The 25,405-nt window shown below is 31.3% G+C and overlaps 1 long non-coding RNA gene across 1 annotated transcript in view; it reads left to right on the forward strand.

Annotated features, from left to right (window-relative positions):
• Positions 1-5,388: 5,388 nt before the first annotated feature.
• Positions 5,389-25,405, forward strand: part of LOC141546835 (uncharacterized) — a 30,942-nt gene continuing 10,925 nt past the window's right edge. The window contains exon 1 of the long non-coding RNA XR_012483433.1: positions 5,389-5,701. This is a non-coding gene — a long non-coding RNA (uncharacterized LOC141546835). The remainder of the gene's footprint in view (positions 5,702-25,405) is intronic.

Genomic DNA, 25,405 nt, shown 5'->3' on the forward strand with positions numbered 1-25,405 from the left:
AGGTCACTTTGAGACATCTGATGAAGCAGAGGGTCAAAGGAAAATATTTGATAATCAAACTTCCAGTTCCTGATGTGAAAAGAGAGTCAGCCAAATTGTAGGAAGAATATTACATCTAGAATCAGAGGACCCTGGTTGTGCCATTTACTAGCTGTAAATTGACAAGCACTTATTAAGAACATATTATATGTCAAGAATTGTGCTAGTCCCTGAGACTATAAAGACAAAAATTAGAAAGTCAAACTTACAATCTCTTACATACAACATATTTACAAATAAGTCAACATGAGACATAGAAAGAGTAATTTGGGACTTACTAATTGAGGATGGGGAATGGGATCAGGAAAGGCCTCTTGAAGGAGATAGTATGAGCTCAGCCTTGAAGGGAGTGAGGAATTTCAAAAAATGAGGATACGTATATATCATATAGATATACATAGCCTATGAAAGGATGAAGATAAGAGTTAAAATGTTGTATATGAGGAAAGGCAAGTGAGGCAGTTTGTTTGGCACATAAAGCAGGTGAATATAAATATCTTGTAATAAGTCTGAAGAGAGCAATAGTTCTTCAAGAGTGTTCTGGGGTTCTGGAAGTTCCTAAAAACTTTTTGGGGAGTGAATGGGTCTGTGAGTTCCAAACTATTTATATAATAATATGAAGATATATTAATCTCTAATATGATAAATAGCTATATACACATACATATATGTATTATATGTGTATATATAGACATATATACAATTACATGTGTATATATAGCTATTCACACATACACACACATATATGTACCCACACATAAACACATACACACACACCCCAAAGGAACAAAAATTGTTTGTGGGGTCCTAAATGATGTTAAAGACTACAAAGATGTACTGATAAAGGGAGAGTCAAAAATGAAGGAAAGCTCTAATGATATGAACAAATGGTTTTCCAAAAATTTGCATACTGTAAATGACCACATACACATATGTTCCATATCGCTAATTGTAAAAAAAAAAAAAAAAAAAAAAAAGCAAAATAAAACAACTTTTAAAATTTTACCTTATTTCATGCAAATTGACAAATATGGGAATAGTTAGAAGGAGGGGTTATAAGAAGACAAACACACTGCTATATTGTTGAAGGTGTGAAGTGAACTAACCATTCTGGAAAACAATGTAGCCAAATTCTCAAAAAGTCATGAACCTCTCAGCAATCTTGCTACTATTAATATATGGTACTCCAAAGCTATAAAAAGTAGAAACAAAAAATCTCATATACTAATATATTCAGAGCAGCAATCTTTGTTGTAGCAAACAACTGGCAACAAAGTGGATGTTCATCCACTGGGAAATGACTAATATAACTAGTCTAATGCAATGAATGTTTAATGGGTAAGTTAGCTGCTCTTGCTTGTATATTTAGCTTACTACTTGGCTTTCTTGTTATCCCCCAACCTCTATAATAATTCAGGGGTAAGCTTGGATAATTTGTTTTTTATTAATACAATTTAATATCTCCCTCATTATTTAATTAATTCATTGGATCAAATCTTTAGTTTATTGAATATTGCTTACTTATTAAATAACTTAATAACAATTATTCTGGTTTTTCAAGATAGTAAAGAAGAGATAGCATGGAGTAGTGAATAGAGAGCTAGCCATAGGAAGGAAATAAAAATTTATTTATTTATTTTACTTTTTACTTTTTTTTTATTATAGTTTTTTTATTTACAAGATATATGCATGGATAATTTTTCAGCATTGACAATTGCCAAGCCTTTTGTTCTACTTTTTCCCCTCCTTCCCGTCCCCAGATGGCAGGTTGACCAATACATGTTACATATGTTAAAGTATAAATTAAATACAATATATGTATATATGTCCATACAGTTATATTGCTGTACAAAAAGAGTAGGACTTTGAAATAATGCACAATTAGCCTGTGAAGGAAATAAAAAATGCAGGTAGACAAAAATAGAGGGATTGGAAATTCTGTGTAGTGGTTCATAATTATCTCCTAGAGTTCTTTTGCTGGGTGTAGCTGGTTCGGTTCATTACTGCTCTATTGGAACTGATTTGGTTCATCTCATTGTTGAAGAGGGCCACGTCCATCAGAACTGATCATCATATAGTATTGTTGTTGAAGTATATAATGATCTCCTGGATCTACTCAAGAAATAAAAAATTTATTAAGCACTTACCATATATGTGCCAGGCATTGTGCCAAATGTTTTATGATTGGTATCTCATATGATCTTCACAATAACTTTTGGAGTTAGGTGTTATTATTATTATTATTACCCTTTTCTAGTTAAGGAAACTGCATTAAGTGACTTGCCTAGCACCACACAGCTAGCAAGCATCTGAGTCCAGAGCTGAACTTTAGCTTTCCTGATTCCAGGCCATGGTCTCTATAATCACCTAGCTGCCTCTGTGCCAGGAAAACCTAGATTCAAGTTCCATCTTTGACAAACACTGGCTTTAGACCCTGAGCAAGTCATTTAAATCTCTTAAGGGCTCTAGGCTTAAAACTGGATAGAAAGAAGCATGAGTTTGAATTCTGTTGATTATACAAATTAAAGTGTAGTTGAGATACAATATGGGCAATTATACTCCAAACTGAATTGTTTCCCCTTGGGATAGCTAGGAAGAAGGGAAGTCTCTGTTTTCCTTCCTATATCTCATTATCTCAACATCTTTTTCCACATTCTAGTGCTAAAAAACAAAAACAAAAAGTATTGATTGAAGTGGGAGAGTTTGAAGACTTCTTGCTGCTCAATGACACTGGCAATCTCATTCTCTACCAACATCATTCAGCAACTTTTCCTTAAGATTCACTCAGTTCATAACTACTATCCAATCAACATTCTGGTAGCTTTTGTCTAATGACTCCAGGAATCCCTTTCTGTCTTCAATGATTTCAGTGCCTGGTTTATTATAATCTTTCCTTTCTCTCCAACTCCTGACCTCAGGAGTCCTTTTTGTAGTTGTTCAGGCATTTTTCTGTTATTTCTGACACTTTTGTGACCCCATTTGGAATTTTCTTGGCAAAGATACAAGAATGGTTTGCCATTTCCTTCTCCAGCTTATTTTATAATTGAGGAACTAAGGCAAACACAGTTAAGCTATTGCTCATGGTTATATAGCTAATAAATGTCTGAGGCCAGATTTGAACTCCAGAAGAGGAATCTTCCTGACTCTAGGCTTGGCACTCTAACCACTGCACCACATGGATGACCCCTAAAGTCCCTTAAGAGATTTCAAAATACATATACATACATATTGGCACTATCACAAATAGCCTAACCTCCCAATTCTTCATTTAACTCATTCCCCATAACTTACCTTCAACGCAACTCTGTGGTCATATTGTTTGGGACAAAAAGACCTACCCAAATTGACTACTCAGAGATCACTCATAGAAAGCAGAATTATTTATTAGAATCTCGAGAAGCAGACCCCATTCTGGTCTGTGAGCCAAAATCACAGCAGGAGAGAGCCACTCCCTTGAAAATGTTCACAGCTTTTATACATTTCAGACAAAGAACCTCCAAAATCTCACCCTCTATATGTTGTGATTGGTCATATAAGTCTGTATTCCCCTATTTGGTCAATGGAATGTAGTAGATAAAGTAATATATAGCCTCTTCGGCCACATATATGTTTTTAATCCCTTCTTTGGATAATGGAATGCAGCCTAGGCCTTCATATGACTGGGGCCTATAGGCCTGATCTATGTTAGCGAACAGTATCTGATCAATATGTGCTTAATCTGTAAGTTATTCACCTTTCCACACAATATCCTTGATCACTCACAAATGTACTATTTTCATTTTCATGACTTCTGAAATTCCCTTACCTGATCAAAATTTATTGAACTTTCAATTCTTTCTCTGTCTGACAACTTCAACTTACACCATTCTCTTGTTTCTCTGCTTTTATGATGGCTGTCTCCCATACCTGAAATATTAACTTTTAACTCTTACTTTTAGAATTGTTTTACTTTAAAACTAGGTTCAATTGTCTCCTCCTACAGGAAACTTTTTCAGTCAATAAAGTCAATAAACAAGCATTTATTAAGCACTTATTTTGTGCTAGATACTGTGCTAAGCATTGGGAATGCAAATACAAGCAGAAAGAAGTTTAAATGCTGCCTTCAAAGAGCTACATTCTAATGAGGAAAAATAATTCCAGGAAGCTGGAAATGGGGTAGGTAGGTAGGAGATGGAGATGAAGATATCAGATGTGGACACATTATAGAGGAAGTCCAGGATGAATAAGAAGTAGCTTGAAGAGGAAGGAAGATATGAGTAGTAACCTGAGCATCTCCCTTAAAAGAAAAGGACCACAAGGGTGGAGGGCACTTCTTATATATAAAGTTCAGGACAAGAGTGAACTTCCAGGATAGAAAGATTTTTAAGGAATTATAGAGAAAGTCTGGAAAGAGACAACATGGAGAGGAATGTGGCCACCATCCTGAAATAATATCCCCAATATTAATCACTAATGATTAGTGTCCCAGTATCATTTTTATGAATTAACATCCATTAGCTCTTTCAAAGAGATATTTACTGAGATGATAGTGCAGGAATACAAGTACAAATACAAATGCATAATACCTGAGGGCATACATATTCTGTTTTATATCATCTTACTCCCTAGGAGAATGGGCTTAAATTTAAACAATTGTCTCTTTCAACAAATTTCAAAAGATAGACATTTTTCACTAAAGATTGTTTTATCTGCATCTTACACATTTTATATATTGTCTTACTATTGCCAATATCTTTACTATGCTACAATTTTACATCTTTATGTATAATAATGTAATGCTATATTATTTTTTGTTTCACTGATCTGTTCTTTAAAGCACTCATTATAGAAGATATTGTTATTTAATTTCCATTTAGGTTTATAGCTTTTGTTCACATTTCCTTTATTGATTACTATTTGTATTATGGTCCATAGTGTTTCTACCTTTCTACATTTATTTATAAGTTCTTTACACCCTAGCCCATGATAATTTTTGTAAAGCCTTGACACAACTTTTTATTGAAATGGATTAAATAATACTCAAAATTATAAAGGATAAAAATAATAATTTATGCACAATTTATATCTGAGTTAGCCAATCTTTGGAATTATTTGTGCTATTACTTAGTCTATTATCAAACAAAATAACATTCAAAATGCTTTGCAAACCTTAATGAATTATATATATATATATTATTATTATTGTCTGCATGAATTCTTAGGTTTTATGTTACAAAAATGCAAAGACAAATGTATCTTTTTTAAATCCAGTATTAAGAATGCCAACTTTTTAACATTCTAAAAAAATGGCATTGTGAAATTGCCTAGGTAACCACCAATAAGTATGGAGTTCCAACAATGTGGGTATTTAGTTCTAGAAAGGAAGACTAGATGGCAATGATGAGATAGAAACAATGATCAGTTGTTGAGAAAGATTGTTTAAAACTCACAGCTTGACATTGTTACAATAGGATAAATGAGGTTTGAAATGACTATTTGTTGAGATGATTTGCTAGGAATGAAAGCAGGCTTATTGTAAATTACAAAGCAGTATAGTTGTACCACAGCAAAAAAAAAAAATTTAAAAAATTAAAAAGGCATATCAAAAAAGGATAAGAAGACTAAAAGTCCAAATCAACCAAGATACCTGTGACTTTGTGTAAATGTGAACATGACACAGAGGGTATGTTAATCCATTCTTATTTACTTCATTATTTACGACAATTTTATGATGAGGCTTAAGATGCAAAGATAATTTTTTTTTATTTGTAAGCAATTTATTACAGTTTAAAATGCATGATTTCCCAAAGATAAATAGCTATTTATAATGAGAAAGTGTTCTGTAAGCATTATTTCCCATTAGGGATAATTGTGCAAATTACAGAAATGTATTATTGATGTATTCTGGGACTAACAGCAGACAATTTTTACTATCATTTTTAAAAAACAGAGGTCAAATATTGGCTTCTGAAATAAATGTTGAAATATACCTTCCACCTCTCAATAAATGACTGGACAAAAATATGTATGTTGAATAAGAAAGACACATACTACTAAGTAGTTTGGTTTTGCTTAACTCTCATTTGTTTGTTTTTAAGAGAGGGATCAATGTGAGGAGGTATAAGGGACTGCCCTAAGACAAAAGCTAAAAGAAAATGAAGGGCAGTTATATATATATGTAGATGTTTTCGTGTAAGATCAATAGGATAGTATAAAGTGTTTTGTAAACCATAAAGTGCTATATAAATACTAGCTATTATATTATTTTGCATACTACATACACACACATACATACACACATATATATATTAAGAATATGGATATGAAACTGTACTGGACTAGTTAAATACAAAGAGACTCATTATCATTAGGCTGGCCATTAGGAGATGAATTTTTTGGCCAGAGCAACTTTATTAATCACAGACAAATAAAACATGGCCCTCATTCCTATGTGACACACTCTTTCTATAAATAGAAAGGCAGATGACAGAAAAGGACACAGAGGATCTCATAGTTTTTGTAGTATCTAAAAACAATAATTTGCTTCACTCTGCATCAGGTCATAGAAGTCTTCACAGTTTCTCTGAAACTTGTCCTTTTATCATTTTTTCTAGCACAATTATAATCTATTTAATTTAGATGCTATATGTTTCCCAAATGATTAAAAATCCTTCAACTTAGTTTATGTTTTTCTTTTTTTTTTTTTTACTAATTTTACATTTTTTTAAACTAATAATAAAAAGTTGTTATAATTATTTTTGTTTAGAAGAAACTGAGAAAGAAGTGAATGTATTAATAGTATTACTCTCTCTACTCATGAGATACTACTCTAACACCTCACAGATTGATAAATTATTATATATTATAACAATATTTACATTCTCACTATAAATGAAATAAAAAATCAAAAAGAAATGTCCAAAAGATGGAAGGATTGCTTTTGAAGAATCCCATCAATGATTTGATTGAATTTTTTTTAAGTCCCAAAGACAGTGTAGCATAATGGATAAAGTGTTGAGTTTAGAGTCAGAAAAACCAAGGTTCAAATTTGCTTTTTATACTATGTAATATTTTCATATGTAAAAATGAATAGGCCTTTAAAGTCTCTTCCAACTACAGAGCTGTGATAAGACAAAAAGAAAACATTTTTCTATGAGACATTGGATCATCTTGGTTCAGTTTTAATAATGGTGGCCAAATGCTTACAGGCTATTTAGAGACCTCTTACATGAATATTATTAATACTTTTTAAAAACTCCAATAGAGGTATAAGAAGATGCTAAACATGACCACCAAATGGTTATATAAAAAATGAAATTGACCCTCTCTTAATAGACAGGAAATGATTAGTTATCAGTATAAGTCATTTCCAAGTCAGCAGTGTGTAGAATTTGATCATCAACTTATTAGAGAAAAGATAAAAATTAACAGCAAGGCAGAAGCAAAGATAAAGATGAGACAAAGATAAGACATGCAACTGAAACATTTCCAACCTGACCTATCCAAATGAATAAGGACATAGATTTTTGCCATTTCAACAGGGATATTCCTTACAACTATCTTCCTTCAAGGCTTATATGTCACCAATGATCATGCAGCTGAAAGAGAGTAATAAAACAATGATAGTGAAATGGATGGAGGCTATGAAATGATTAATATCCAAGAATGGAATCAAAGACTTTTCATGGGTGATTCAACCAACACTATGTCAGCAAATAAATATTAAGCAAATGTTGGAATCATACAGATTTGTTTGTGGAAATAAGAGTTTATGATCATGATTTGGGCTCAGGTTATTGACATTAGAAATGACAAAAACTGTTTTCTTAAGATCCCGAGGGTAGATCATTTTTTAAAAAATGGAAGATACTAAATTATCATTCAGCCTGTAAAAAATTAGCACCTCATAAATACCCAGAAAAACTTGATCTATTTGCTAGAAATATATACCAGAAGCTCAATATATTTCATAATCTGATTCCATTCCACATCATTGCATTCCACAAATTCATTCTAAATATCCTGCAGAACTCTAGTAAAACTAGTGTACTAGAATTAAATCATTATCAAAGAAAAAAACTGATCCTTAAAAACTTAAGAATGATGTTTTAAAATAAGATACCTAAAATGCTTATTTTTCCTGTGATTCTATCACTATTATTAATGTTATACAGATGATACTTTCAATTAATCTATAGATGAGCTCACATTCTACTTTTTTCTCTCTTTAAAAAAATTTTCAACATTTTTTCAAATGGCACACATTTATTTTCTTTCTTACCCATTCTTAAAATGGAAAAAGAAAATCCTTGTAACAAAAATGCATAGTCAAGTAAAACAAATTTTACACTCCTTATACTCCAAAATATCATTCTATATTTTGAATCTACCATCTCTCTTTTGGGAGGTAGGTAGCACCATCAGTCCTCTATTTAAATGCAGATTTATTTTTCCTTTCAAGAATTACACTCAGTTTTATTGGGCAAGTTAATCATGGTTGTAGGCCTATATTATTGCCTTTTGCAATATTGCATTGTATGATATCTGTTCCTTTATAAATTGTGGCTACTAAATTTGTGAAATATTGATTTTGGTTTTTCAGTACTTAAATTCTGTTTCTGGGTGTCTAAAGTATGGAATACAATATTCCAAAAAGCAAAGGGTCTAGGTTTACAACCTACCCAGAAAAAGTGAGTATAATCTAAAAGTAGAGAAATAGGTCTTTAATGAACCAGAGGACTTTCAAGCATTCCTAAAGAAAAAAGAAATATCAGAGTCGGATAAAAAATTTGAAGTACAAACAAAGAACTCAGGATAAATAGAAAAACAAACATAAGTAAGAAACCATGGGAGACTGAACAAGATAACTCTGAGTGTGATTCTATTTTGTTTGGATGATATCCAAAAAGGAATAGAAAGATAGAGAAGAGAATGTATTAAGGGAGAAGGAAAGGAAGAGAAAGATTGAAGAATATTATCTCACATAAATGGGGTATATAAGAAAGAGTTTAAACCATGGAGTGGCCAATAGGGAAGAGTGACAGCTGAATCTCACTTTCATTTGGACTGATTAAAAGAGGAAAGAATACACATACACATATAATTGAGTACAGAAATATGTGTTACCCAACAAGAAAGTAGAAGGGGGAAGAAAGTAGGGAAAGGGGAAAAGGAAAGAGGAAGATAGATCTAGAAAAGCAGTTAATGATTGTCCTTTGTGCTCAAGAGGACCAAAATGACATTGCTCTATGTTGGAGTCAAGCTACAGTGTGATCTGATTATTGGCTTTCAGACCAGTACAAACTCAAAAGGATCTACCACAGATCAGGCACAAATAATCCATATGACCATTTGGAGTGGAGATGTCTCTAAATTTGAACTTCTTGAACAAAAAAGTCATACACAAACTTTTCCTCCCAGTTTAGCTGCAAAAGTACATGTGTGTATTTGACCACAGGGTAGGATCTTCACCTCAGGTTAGATTAAGCAGACAATTTTTAGGGCAACTTTTCTAGCTCCTTCCTCATACCAGAAGGTGAGTCATGCAGTTCTTAAAAGGCTGCTCAGCCAGCCAGAGAGCTGCCAAGTCCCACTATTGCTTCAGTCTAGTGAGATGACACTATGCCCTGGGTAGCCTGTGACTATAGCTCTCAGTGTATCCACATCTGTTGCTACAAAACTTGCCTATTGCCACAGGGCTTTAAGATGGGTAAAAATAGTAAACAGTATGGGTAGAATCTGTTGACTCATGCATAAATTAAATTTAATTGAAGTACAGTTGCACAAAATTGTGTCTTCTTTTCTTTTCCAGAACCATACAAGTCCAGTGGTAAGATAAAAATCAGACATAATGGATTATCTTCTATGTTCGAAATAAGCTCTAAGAACTCCACAATAACTACTTCTGCTGTTTTAATTGTATTTGAAACAAATTGTTTTCATCTGTCCTTTCTGCCAGGTGAAGTCTTCACATGCCCTCCTAATTCACCAATAGAGTTAATTATCATCAACCTAGTTTAACTTGAAATTGTTTACCAGTATGTAGCTCTTCTGCAGGCTAGAACTTCTTGGAGTCATAGCTAAGAGTTGGGTGGCAGGTGGAAAATAAAAGTAGAAAGAAAGCATCCCTGAAAAGGGCTCAGTAGCCCTCAGACTAGAGGTACTAGATTTCTTTAAATACCTAAACACCCCAAGGGAAGGAGCACTTAGAATCAAAAGAGACTCTTAAAAAGAGGGTAGGAAAAAAAGAGAATAGAATGGAAGAAAATAAACAGTCATCCACTGGAATCAGGAAAACTTGTGTACAAGAACATCTCTGATAATATGGCACTATGGATATGTCACAACTTTCTGAGACTATAAATTGTAGAGTGATAGTTTATTGTATTGATGGTGTAAATTTTCTCACTGAATGTTCTTTATACCAGAGGTATCATATCCTAAGCCACAGCACTCCTGAGTGCTGGGAACCAGATTAAAATGTAATTGGGAAATATTTAACAATATTATTATTTATTTAATATTAAATTATTATTTAATAATATTTAATGTTAATAACATTAAATATTAACAATATTTAACAAAATAAATGAAAATACAATAAAGCAGAGATAATTTTTTTTTAAAAAAAGAAACAGTCATCATTTTTAACATGAATGGAATGAACTCGTTCATCATCACTGGACTGGATTAGAAATCAGAATCTAACAATATGCTTATTTATAAGCATTTATAAGAAACACTCATTATTTATAAGAAAAACTCAAAAAAGAAAGATACATCCAAAATTAAAATAAGAGGCTGGAACAGAATCTATTATGCTTTAGGGTAGAGATCATGATCTTAGAAAAAGCAAAAGCTAAAATAAACCTAATTAAAAATATGAACAGGGAAGCTAAATTTTGCTAAAATGAAACAAAATCAATGAATTATACATATATCCCAATTAACATGGGATTGAAATTTTAAAAGAAAAAATTAACTACTATAGGAGGAAATAGGCAATAAAATTAACAGAGGATGACATCAATTAACCCTCTCAGATCTAGCTAAATCTAACTTAAAAAAAAAAAAAAAAAAAAAAAAAAAAAAAACAAGAAAAAAATTAAAGAAATGAGTAGAGTTTGAGAAAAGGTAGACCCATAGAGAATATTGAATGATGTGTGGAATGGATGCTGGATCTCCTTACCCAAACTGACTACTCAAGAGGAAGTAACAACTGACCACTTCCTATAGGTCATATAACTTCCTGAAGCTTAATCCTAGGATCTAATCCACTCTATCTCATAGACTTTTTGAAAAATCTTTACCTGGTCCCATTCAATGGGAATACAAAAGAGTACACCTACTTGTCAGCTGTACCTATCACCTTCACAAAAAAGGAAATAAAAATCTCAACCAAATGTCGGAAAATGAAAATATTAAATGCATGTTTTTCTAACCATAATGCAATAAATATACATATATATGTATATATATATGTATATATATATATATATATATATATATATGTATATATATATATGCAATAAAGGACCTTTCAAATAAGGATTAAAAATTAATTAGAAACTAAATTACTGTGAGGGATAGAAAATCCTATCAAAAAATGACTACTTAGAGATCACTTATAGAAAAGCAGAATTATTTATTAGAATATCGAGAAGCAGACTCCATCCTGGTCTGTGAGCCAAATTCACAGTAGGAGAGAGCCACTCCCTTGAAAATGTTCACAACTTTTATACATTTCAGACAAAGAACCTCCAAAATTCCACCCTCCATATGTTGTGATTGGTCATACAATTCTGCACTCCCCTATTTTGATCAGTGGAAGGCAGCCAACAAGGTGATTTATAACCTTTGGTCACTTCCTGCCATATTTGGACAAGGGAATGCAGCCTAGGCCTTCACATGATTGGGGCCTAATAGGTCTGGTTTACATTAGCTAGCAGTCTCTGATCAATATGTGCTTGATCTGTAAATTCTTCACCATATCTTACTCCACACATTACCTAATGTCAAAGTATGGAGAAGTCAAAGAACAAATCATAAAAACAATAATTTCATTCAAGATAATGAACCACATACCAAAATATGTACTAGACAGCAAAAGCTGTTCTTAAGAGAAAATTTATAACTAAATATTTACATTAATTAAAGAAAGAACAGATCAATGAATCAGGCATGTAACTAAAACACTTAGAAAACCCAAAAAATTTAAAATCCTCAGATAAATGCCAAAATTCAGAAAATCAAAGGAGAGATTAATAAAATGAAAATAAAAAACCAATTGAACTAATAAAAACTAGGTGCTGTTTTTAAACCAATAAAATAGCTAAGCCATTAGTTAATTTAATTAAAAAAAAAAAAAAGAATAGAAAATTGCCAGTATCAAAAAGGAAAAAGGTAAATTCATTACTAAGGAAGAAGAAATAAAAGCATTTATTAGGAGTTTTTTCACACCACTGTATACCAATAAAACTGACAATATAAATGAACTGGATAAATGTTTATTAAAAAAAAAAAATTGGCCAGGTTAACAAAACAAAATATTTAAATAACTCATTGTAAAAAACAAAATGAAACAAGCAAAAATGAACTCTCAAATAAACCCCAGACTAGAGTATAAGTGAATTCTACTAAATATTTAAAGAAAAATTAATTCCAATACTACACAGAGTGTTTGAAAACAATTGGTAAAGGAGTTTATTAAATTAAACCAAGGAGAGTCAAAAAAACAGAAAGAAAAATACCAATTTTCCTAATGAACATTAATAAACAATTTTAAATAATTTAGAAGCAAGGAAATTATAGCAATATTTGCAAAGATCATTTAGAACATTATTTAATTTTGATAGATGCAGAAAAAGGTTTTGACAAATTACAACAGTCATTCCTGTTAAAAATAGTCAAAATCATAGTAATAAATGAAACTTTCCTTAAATGACAAATAAGATCTATTCTAAAACCAAATGTCATCATTATCTATAATGAGAATTAGGTAGAAGTTTTTCCAATAGGATCAGAAGTAAAATAAGATGTTCATTCTCACCATTATGATTTAATATTGTATCAGCTACAACAGTAAGACAAGAAAAAGAATTTAAAAATTAAACATAGGAAAAGAGGAGACAAAACTGTTAATTTTTATAGATGATAACATGATTTACTTAGAGAATCCTACAGAGTCAACTAAAAAACTAATTGCAACAATTTATGATATCATCAAATTTGCAGAATATAAAATAAACCTCCACAAACCATTCACATTTCTATATGTTACCAAAAAATTTCATCAGGAGATACAAATTTCTTATTTAAAGTAACTACAGAGACTGTATAACATATTTAAGAATCTTCCTGCCAAGACACAAACAAAAGTTATATCAATACAATTATAAAACATACTTTATCTTAATAGAGGCAGATATAAATAGATAGTAATTATTTATGGGTAGGTTGAGTCAATATAATAAAAATAACAATGCTACCTGAATTTAACTTTCTTATTTAGTGCCATGTCAATTAGACTACTAAAGAACTACTTTATAGAACTAGAAAAAATAATGATAAAGTTCATCAAGAGAAACAAAAGGTCAAGACTATTAAGGAATAAATGGGGGGTGTAGGAAGGGAACCCAGGAGTTCTTGATCTCAAACTACCACAAATCTGTAATTGTCAAAATAACTAGTACTACATAAAAAATAAAGAGGTTTATCTGGATAGCAGAATAGGTACATAATATACAGAAGAAATCAGCACATTCATTTAGTGTTTGATAAATCCAAATATCATAGTTATTGCGGCAAGAATTCAGTATTTGACAAAAAGTATTGGGAAAACTTAAATACCATTTGGCAGAAAGTGGGTAGAAATCATTATACCCTGTATACCAAGCTAGGCTCCAAATGAATATACTTTAAACATATCATCATAAGCAAATCAGAGGAACACAAAAGAAACTTTTGGTAAATATTATGGATAAGGGAAGAGTTCATGATTTAAAAAGTAGTATTTTGATTATATAAAATTTAAGGTTTAAAACAAACAAAACCAATGCAACTAAAATTAGAAAAAAAGCAGGAAGCTAGAAAAAATATTTAAAGCAAATTTCTCTGATAAAGTTCTTCTAAGATATACAGGAATGGAGTTGAGTCATTTCCCAATTGATAAGTAGAGAAAAGATATAAACAGGTAATTTTCAGAGGAAGAAATTCAAGCTATCAATAGCCATATGAAAATATCCTCTAAATTACTAATAATTAGAGAAATGCAAATTAAAACAGCTCTGAAGTACTACCTTGTAACTATCAGATTAGCTAAATTAACCAAAACAAAGAAAATGACAAATGCTTGGAAGATATTGGGAAAACAGGTACTATAATGCACTGTTGGAATTGTAAACTAGTCCAATCTTTCTGGAAAGAAATTTGGAACTATTTCCCAAAATACATTAAACTCTTCATACCTTTTGACCTAGAAATATCATTACTAGGAGTACATGGAATGTTCAGAGAAGACTAGCATCTCTGGTGTGAGGGCCTACTGAATCCTTTTCAGGGATGCTCATCTATTTTTGATATCAACTTTTACCCAATTCTCATTTGTAGTTCCAAGAAGCTGCAGTATGGACCATGGCCACACTCCAGTAAAACTAGGTTAAACAACATTGAGGGCAATTGATAGACCACAAACCTATTGGTGAGTTAGAGGCGTACTGACCATGTGAAGACTTCCCCTGATGAAATGAGTGAATGAGAACAATTTGTTCCAATGGCCAGGAAGGAAACTAAAGCAGGTATTATAGAATGCTTAGAGTTTGATCAAACATTGAAGATGCCAAGTTCATCTACTGCATCCTGGGCCATCTTCAGTTATTCTGACTTTTATCTTGCTACTGGAATTCTATAACTCTTGAGAGAGGTTAATGATTACAAAACTGTTTTACTTAAGCCTCATTTAAATTCATGCTCCTGTCAAAACATCACCCTTTGATGTTATTGGTCCTCTTTGAAATGAAGGGCAAACTATACCACTACTATGATCAAAGAAATCAAGGATATAAAAAAAAAAAAAAAAAAAAAAAAAAAAAGAGAAAAAGGACCCTTATGTATAAAAACTATTTATAATAGCTCTTTTTATGGTAGCAAGGAATTGGAAACTTAGGAGATGTCCATCAATTGGTTGATGGAATGGTTGAACACATTATGGAATACTACTGTGCTGTAAGAAATGAAGAAGGGACAGAAAAACCTGGGAAGATTTGTATGAGTTAATGTAGAATGAAATAAGTAGAACCAAGGGAACAATTTATATGATAACAACAATGCTATAAAAGCAATCAACTCTCTTCGTTAAATTCTAGAAAAACTTAGGAACTCTGATCAACAAAACAACCAACTATAATTCCTAAAGATTCATGATGAAATATGATATTATACTGCAAATCAAAATATGTTTTCTTTCCATTTTACCTTATATTTCCTTCTTTCTTGAATGTGGCTAATAAAGAAATTTGTTTTGCATGACTATCCATATTTTTAATAAATTTCATTTATTTGTCTTTTCAACAGATTAGAAAAGGGACAAGGAAAAGAAATAATTTAGAACTGAAAAAAAAAAAAAAAAGAATTTGAACTTCTTGGGGCTAGGACTGTTTGCTTTCCTTTGTAACTCCTTTGTTCATCCCAGTATCTGACAGACACAGTAAATCCTTAAATGATGCTTGTTGATAGATTGATTTTTACAAAGGTGCAAGAAGAGGGCCAGCCCTGGATGATTCTCCAGGATCTCTCCTGCGTGGTGCCAATAAGATTGTTTCCTTCATGGTGCCAAGAAATTGACCACTATTCAGCCTACAGTGGCTCCTACGGTTTTTGTCAAGGAGAGGTAGAAACAGTTTCCCTGCCTCTACACAACATTGAAGCTATGATTTCATTCTTATTCACTGAAGCAGCAGGGAATTCTCTACTTTCAACTACCCTTTTAATACATGCACATGATTTTTACTTCTTGAGAGGTTTCAGTTATCCCCTCTCTTTAGAATGGAAGGAGAAAAAGATCTTGGGGCACATATGAATAGGCAATGAATGCTTTATATATGCTAGTATACTGCTCTCCAAGGCCCTGTCAAATTCCTTGTGAATAGGGTTGTTTCATTCATTTTTGTCCCCAGTGTTTAATATAGATCCTGGAATGTCATAGGTACTTCATAAATACTTGTTTTGATTGAATAACATTGAGTTGTGCCCAAGAAATCTTGCAAAAGATATGGTTTCAAATGGTTTTCTTGAATGGTTTCAAGAAAAAATAAAATCTAAAAGAATGTTGGACAAAAATGTAAGATTAAAAAAATACTCCTTTATTGGTACTAACAAAAAGTTAAAAAACAAAACAAAAAACCCCACAACTGTAGAACAAAGCCTAAAACAAGTTCAAACATCCTCTATGGCAAATTTATTAAAATATCATGGGATCACAAGTTGGAGTTGGAGGAATCTTAAAGGTCAACTAATTCACTCTTCTCATTTTATAGATGAGGACAATTAAAATATAGTTATCAATATATATAAAATCAGAAATGTTAGGCAACTTCCTCAAGGTCATACAGGAACAGGGGTAAGAGCTGCATAGATTCAAGAGGTACAGGAAGGTTGTGTGATCTGTACTACTGGAGAGAATATCAACATCAATAAAATCAGAGATCCAATGAAATTTTGAAGAAAGAGCCTTATGACAAAGTCCAGAAATTTAATAACTTTGGGAACTGGTGTGAATAGAAGAGAAAAGCTTCAGCATATCTATATGGGAAACCTACCAATAGATTCTTTAATTTTGCTTTTAATATAACATATTAAAATTATTTAATTTAAACCATCATAAAATGTGTACCTAAATTATCAACATAATTTATATTAACATTATAAATTTGAAATTTCTATAAAGACAAATTTAAAATTCTTTAAGAAGCAAATGCTATAATCATATAACTGATGAGTTCTATTATTCATAGTTGCAAAAAGATGACTTCTAGCTACTGATTTTAATAGAACTTGTTATAATAATGGGAATGGAAATTATTTACTCTGGGAATACATTGTGTAATCATTAAACTCTTTGTATGGTTTTCAGACTGATGTGATCTTGGAATCCACTTTTTCTCTAATTCCAAACACTATTTGCATATATGCTATCTAAACAAAAATCTGACATTAAGCCAAAAATATATGGCAGGAATCTTTTAATTATTTTCATTAAATTGAAATGGATTCTATTTAGAAAGACAGAATAACATGATTGTTTTCTAACAAGATGATAAGGATAGTTTTGTAGTATCACAAAATATTAACATTTAAATATGGTATGCATTGTAATCTCCTGAGTTACTTCATGAATAAGAAAGTTGAAAGTTTTAGTATACCGTGATGTAATATATTTGCCTTTTGAATTTTGTAATGGAATAAAATGATCTTTTAAAACCTTTTGTTTTCTTTGGAGAATTATCTCTTCAACATTGAGTTTTTAAGGTTGAATCTGTGATTTAGTCAATTTGAGTTCACTCTTCTTTGAAGCACATTACAGATTGTCTAAAACTTAGTCAAAGGTCTTCCAGACTATGATGTCTAGGCTGGTAAGAAAATTCACCATTCAAATTCATACTTTTCAATTCTGGTTCTCAGATGATATACATATAGGTGACATATCTATTATTCATCAGTGAATTGCTACTTGAAGTCTATTCAATTTGTTGACATTGGTTAGAGTTTCTATTCCATTGACATAACACTCAAGAAATCAGAATCAAGTCCATTGCTTGAAGAGGAATCAGATGAGGATTGTGGTGAAGAAATTATAATTTAGCATCAGTTTTCATCATTACTGCCTCTTTCTCAAGGAGAATGTTCATCTAAGCATAGTAACTATAGAACGTTAGTTATAAAGGCTCTTGGAAAGCCAGAGAGTCTTAATCATTCTTGTGTCATGGACTCTCTTTGGCAGGCCATGCCATAGAACCCTGCTCAGAATTATGTTGTAAAAAAAAAAGTAGATTGCAAGGGAAACCCATTATATTAAAATACAGGTCTCAAAATATATTTTAAAAATGGCTTCACAAATGATCTTTGATCCAGTAGTGACACTACTGGGTTTGTATCCCAAAGAGAACATAAAAATGGGAAAAAGACCTACATGTGTAAAAAAGTTTGTAGGAGCTCTATTTGTAATGGCAGGAAATTGAGGGGATATCCATCATTGGGGGAATGGCTGAATGTAATGACATGTGAATGTAATGGAATATTATTGTTCTAAAAGAAATGATGTGCAGACTGATTTCAGAATAGCCTGGAAAGATTTACATGAACTGATGCTGAAAGAAGTAAGCAGAACCAGGAGAACATAGTACATAGTAACATAGTAACAGATTATGAGATATCATCTATGATGGACTTGGTTCTTCTCAGCAATGCAGTGATCAAAGACAATTCTAATAGACTTGGAATGGAAAATACCATCTGAATACAGACAGAGCAGTATGGAGATTAAATGTGGATTAAAGTATGGTATTTTCACTTTTTTTGTTTTCTTTTTCTTTTTTGTTGTTTTTTTTCCCTTTTGGTCTTATTTTTCTTGCACAACATGACAAATATGGAAATATGTTCAAAAGGATTATACATATTTAACCTATATCATATTGCTGCTTGGAGAGGCAAAAGATAAGGGGGGGGGTTTGGGACACAGTCTTAGAAAAATGGTTGTTGAAAACTATCTTTACTTGTATTTGGAAAAATAAAATATTAATTAAACTAAGCTTCATATACTCCAGAAAGAGTTCCTGATCTTTTCCATCACCCTCATTTTACAGATGGGAAAACTGAAGATTAGAGAGGAGAAATAATTGTTATGCAACAAATTGGTGAAAGATTTAGGACAAAACTTGATGCCCAATCCTGACTTTCTTGTTCATCTTGAGAGAATTTTCTATACATAAAACAGAAAAAGAAATTGCTTATTTTTAAATAGTACTCTTCTCCAGTTGATCAATGATGGACAGAAATAACTACACCCAGAGAAGGAACACTGGGAAGTGAATGTAAATTGTTAGCACTACTGTCTATCTACCCAGGTTACTTATACCTTCGGAATCTAATACTTAATGTGCAACAAGAAAATGGTATTTACACACATATATTGTATCTGGGTTATATTGTAACACATGTAAAATGTATGGGATTACCTGCCATCGGGGGGAGGGAGTGAAGGGAAGGGGGGATAATTTGGAAAAATGAATACAAGGGATAATATTATAAAAAAATTACTCATGCATATATACTGTGGGAAAAAATTCTAAATAAAATTTTAAAAAATAAATAAATAGTACTCTTCTACATAGAACACATCTGACTATGGCTATAAGAAAAGAAAGTGAATTTAAACACTTCACATGATTGTTTCCTAGAAACATGATAAGCTAAATTATAAATATGTTAAACTAAATTATAAAGCTTATTCTCTACTTATGTTCTATTCTTTTTTATAAAGCTTTTTATTTTTCAAAATATATGCAAAAACAGTTTTCAAATTTACCCTTGCAAAACCTTGTGTTCCAAATTTTTCTGCCTGCTTCCTCCCTCCCCTAGACAGCAAATAATCCAATATAGGTTAAACGTGTGCAATTGTTCTAATCATATTTCCATTATGTTCTATTCCTAACACCTATTATGATGTAGAAAAATTTAAAGGTCCTATATGGACAGACCTTGATTGTGGGCCCAGAAATGAACTGTGTGTCCATTTAAAGGATCAACATAATTAAGTTCATTCCTAGTAGCTGGATATTATATTGTTGTTGTTTTTTTTCAGTCACAGTAATCCAAGAATATTGTATCAAAAATTCTAATCCACATTAATGAACTGAGGACCTATACCAATGAAAACATACATCCTTGAAATGCTGAAACATACCTCTACATTTCTCAACAAATTTAGGGTTTTTTTACACATCACAAAAGCAAACCTGACTATTCATATTTTTATTTCATAAAAAAGAGACCCCCCCCCTGCATCCCACTTTCTTTTTTTTTTTTTGGAATGGGGTTACCAATAGTGTATTTTTTATTTTATCTTCTTATACCTTTTTATTTACAAAGCATATGCATGGGTAATCTTTCAATATTGGCCTTGCAAAACTTTCTGTTCCAAATTTTCCCCTCTTTCCCCCCCATCCCCTCCCCTAGATGGCAGATAGTCCAATATATGTTAAATACTGCATCCCACTTTCAAAAGAAGACTTTGTTGTTTTGCTAAGAAGAATTTCCAAACTTCAAGGCCCTATTTCTCCCTTCTTTTCATTTCATTCCCTAACACTACTCATTTTCCCCACAAAGTAATGGTCAAAATTATTGAATATTTTCAAGTATAACACCTATGTAAACATTTCTTTTTTCAATGAAGATGAAATTCAAATCAAAGTCCAAAAAAGTGAGGCTAACATGGCAAATTTACTATGATACAAAGTGAATTGTTTAATATAATATACCTAAAGCTGTTCAGATTTGAGCTGGTTTGTTGGTCACTATATGAGGAATAGTACACAAAAATAAGATAAGTTGTCTTACTATACCAACTAATACATTTGAGTGTGAAGCGTATAAACTTGAAGCTAATCTATATGTGAAAGTTAAAATGACCATATCTACTACATTTCTCCACATCATTCATTTTTATGCATATACTATGAGAAGATAGTTTCCAAAAAAGAAATAGTAAACTTTTAAAGAATGGAAACAACTCAAAAATGGTTATAAACAATTGTTTGAAAATTTGTCAATTGATATGCATGACCTAAAATTTTTGTCATCTCTAATTTTTAAAAAATGAAATATTATTTTGTGATGGATAAGCACATAACCAATTTGAAAAATCCATTGCAGACACTGAAACTAGCATAAGCAAAAATAATAATAGAAACAGCTTACAAAGCAGAACTATGATAATGTAAAAATGAAAAGCCCCAACTAGAAAATAAGATCTCATCTATTCATTACTGGAATTCACAAGTACTATTGGAAAGGAATATTGTTGTACTTGCTTCCTAAAAGTGTTTTAGCTATGGAAAGCATAAAATCCAATAAATTGAAATGACATTTTTAAAGTGTACCTGCATAATAAGTTGACAAGTTTTCCAAAGAAAATCAAAAACTTTTAATAATGAAAAGCAAACATAAAAAAAATAAAACATGTCTCTGACATCACAAGGATTATTTGTATTCAGTACAAAACATTGGGTGTCTGTCCAGTGATACGAGCCATAAACATATTTCATGAATCATATTCTAAAGTTTCAAATATTTATATTTGCCAATTATATAAAATAATATATCATACAGAATAATCATATAGAAGAATAATTAATTGTTCATATATTTGAGGACTTTCTTCATCAATCAAGAAACTAAAATCTTCCTATTTATTATTCTATAATTTATTATACATAATATATATTTATTATAATCTATTATTTTTATTATATATCTATTTATTATAAAACAACAACATAATTAAGCATAATATAATATTTTGAAGATGATCTTAGGGAAAAACTGTTACTTTGCAAAACTATTAAGGGTAAGAGAAAATTTCAATATATTATTGAATTTTTTTAAAAAAAATGAATATTACATAAGTTGGAGAAATTGTATTGCTCAACTGCCATCAGGATAAAATGAAGATCTAGATGCACTAGCTAAAATGTAGTCTCTTGCAGTTTGGACAAGGGTATAACAAGGGTAATCTCTGAAGTATAATAAATCTCTTTGTTGAGAAACATGCATCTTAATATAATGCAATTGCTCCTCACTGGTCACTAGTGACAGATGTTGCCTCAAAAATGATTTACCATAGAGTCAGGAAAAGCCAACCACTATGTTCCATAGGCAATCACTTATATAAAAAATATGAGTAAAATGCTATAAATAGCTTTTCAAGTTGTTACAGGACTTATCAACTTTTTGAGAAAATGGTCCATTAAAAGGACAAAAGTATCTATTATAAAGGTTTCTCAATTAGTGAAGAAAAATTGCAAATAATTTCAGTGGTAGCATTTTAAAGGTAAAATAATATTTTATTTCTTATTTACCAAAAGGTTTTTGTGACAAGTCTTTCATGTTGACACTAATATTACCATTGGTTCCATAATAAAAAGTTCAAAAAAAAAAAAGTTCAGCCATATTTTGTGGCTTAAAATAATTGAATTGATTTAAATTGCCTTTTTATAATTTTATGTTCTCCCTCAAATCTTAAAACAATGATTAAAATTTGGGATTTTTTTAAGTTTTGAGTTTCAAATTCTATCCTTCCCTCCTCTCTTTCTCCAACTCTTCCCTGAGGTAGTAAGCAATCCTAGAAAAATTATATATATAATTATTTTTAAAATTTCCTAGTTATTTCATACAAGAAGACTTGAACAACAACAACAAAAAGAATGAAAGAAAGAAATGAAGTGGAAAATAGCATGCTTCAGTTTATATTCAGACAATATAGCTTCTTTCTCTGGGGGCAGATAGCCTGTTGCATCATGAGTCCTGCGGGATTATCTTGGATCATTATATTGCTGAGAATAGCTAAATCATACACCATTCTTCATCTTACATTATTGCTGTTACTTTGTATTGTGTTTTCCTGGTTCTTCTCACTTCACTTTAATTTTAACATGATTTGAGAATCTCTGCAATAAAAAATAAACTCATTCAACAGCAATAATATTAATGTTTATATTTTAATTCACTATAAATCTACTCTCCTAAAACTATTTTTTACTTTGCAGGGGTCAATCTGAATTGGTAGAAGGAATTTCCCCCTTTGAAATTCCCAATAATAAAACCACAGGTCTTGGATTTTTACCAATACACAAATAACTGTACATTATATCATTTTTATTTTAAGATGTATTTATGTGATTTTTTTCTCCTGAAGCAATTCGGGGTTACATGACTTGCCTAGGGTCACATAGCTAGGAAATATTAAGTGTTTGAGGCTGGATTTGACTCAGGTCCTCCTGACTTCAGGGCGAGCACTCTATCCATTGACCCACGTAGCTGCCCCTGTTTATGTGATTTTACAAAATGGGAAATAATTTTACTTTAATAAAATATGGGATAAGAAATTATGTACTAGGTTGTTTAGGAAAATGTTTTGGGAGATAAATTTTGTTTTAAAAAAAGTGGGAAGAGGAATGTCTTCTGCAGAAAGTATAGAAACTTGGTTTTAAGTCTTACAGCTTTCAGTTATGGTTCAATAACTGGTCTATGATTTAATCAGGGCAGATATCCCTTCAATAGATGAATCCTGCAAATTCTTTTCATTTTATATGATTTTTGGTCTACCTCTTTCCACATTAATATTATGTGGACAGGTATCTATTTGTAATAGATAAGGCTAAATCTGCTCAAATTGCCCCTTAGAAAAAAGTAAAATATTTTGAAATTGGATTGTTCAGACCTCAAAGGTACCAAAAGTTGATATGTGAATGTTAAAAGATCATCATATCATATCTTTGTAAATATCTAGATGAGAAAAAAGTGACTCATATTAAACTGAAATTAAATTACTTCTCTGAGTATAAAATAAAAGTATATTTTTTTCTCTCAAAAATAAAACTGTATCTTTTGATATTCTTTAATAATTGATATTTCAAATTATCCATAGTTCCATTTAACAAGTAGTAAAAGAATGTTATCAACTGTAGTTCATTTCTGTATATCTGCATACAATTTTATTTAGTAAAATCTTATCAGAATCAATTAGCAAATGTTGAGCTCTTCCATTATCTTGAGAGAATCTACAATTTTCAAAGTCAGTATTTCTTGCTAGATTTGCATTTAGATGACTTGGGATCATATTCCAACTTTGTAACTCACTAGCTGGATAACAGACAATTCACTTAAATTCTAAGTTTTTTCATTTGGAAAATGAGACAATTGGAGTAGTATAATCATAGCATTTATGTTAAAATTAAAGGTTTGCAAAGCACAGTGTAAATATCTCATTTGATTCTCACAACAACTCAGGAAAGTAGATACTACTATTATCCCCATTTTGCAGATGAGGAAACTGAGGCAATTAGAGGTTATGTGATTTGCCAAGGGACACATTTCTAGTAAGTGCCTGAATCTAAATTTGGAATTAGGATTTCTTGAGAATTCTGCACTCTATTCATTGGCCTGCCTTGTCGCTAAAGGCTAAAGGCCCCTGAGGTATCTTCTATCTACCCTCTAACCTTTAAAAATTAGAAGGATGGAAGTTAAGAGCACTCTTTCAAGAGATAAATAGCATATACCTTTGAAAGTCATAAACCCTGACTTGGTGAGAGATGATGATTTTTTAATTGCTTCAGGAGAAAAAAGAAAAAACAGCCGTATATTAGTATTGGTGTTTAAAATTTTTTTTAAAGCTAATGTCTAATGTGTTGTGATAGATCCAAGTATTTAAATAGATCAGTTCTAAAGGGATAGTCTAGCTTTATAGTAAAATTATTCTTTTTTCATATGGACTTGAATATAAACAAATATGAATATTTTGATATAAAAAGAATAAAGAAAGTGGTTTGCTTATAAGCTGTGAACTTCTGTTACATAGGCTTTTTAAAAGTATATATTAAATTAACAAGCTAATATCAAAACTTCTTTTTTTGTATTTATGACACAATTATTAACAATGCTAAGTAGAATATTGAAGATTTTAAAACTAGTTTTAGAGATATATGCTTTGAGTTGTTTTTTCCAGTGATTCATTTGATTTGAAATGACACAGTTATGAATTTTCTGCCTGATCTCTCTTTTGCCTAATAGCTTGCATTTGTGGAACAGCTGTCCAGGGTCAAAGGTGCAGGCTGTAACCACAGAATGGAATTAAGATAACTGACCCATATGGGGACTGAAGCTCATGACCCATTCTCATTAAAGCCATATAGCTGAGCTAAAGGACAATTTAGAAAAGAATATACTAAGGAAATGAGAATTGTTTCCATTTTTTCCTTCTTCATCACTTATATTGTACCATATGTTTACTTTCATATAACCAGAATTATAAATATTCAATGTTAGGGCTAAAGGTGCCTAATTGATCAAATTTAATTTAAATATGAAACCCCCATACACCACGGATTTGATGACAAGGGAAAACCATAACCAAAGAGAAGCTACTCTGAGCATTATTCTTCCTTTTAATTTTTTTTTTTAATTTAGCACCCACTGCACAAATAAATAAGCAACAAACATTTATTAAACACCTGCTGTACCCTAAGCATTGTGAAGAGAACAGGGTGAGGGATGATAATCTCAGAGGATAAGATACTAGCAGTTTGAGGGGCCAAAAAAAGCCTCTTGGAGATGCTAC

This window comes from Sminthopsis crassicaudata, chromosome 1 (assembly GCF_048593235.1).
Source record: "Sminthopsis crassicaudata isolate SCR6 chromosome 1, ASM4859323v1, whole genome shotgun sequence".
Lineage (NCBI taxonomy): Eukaryota > Metazoa > Chordata > Mammalia > Dasyuromorphia > Dasyuridae > Sminthopsis > Sminthopsis crassicaudata.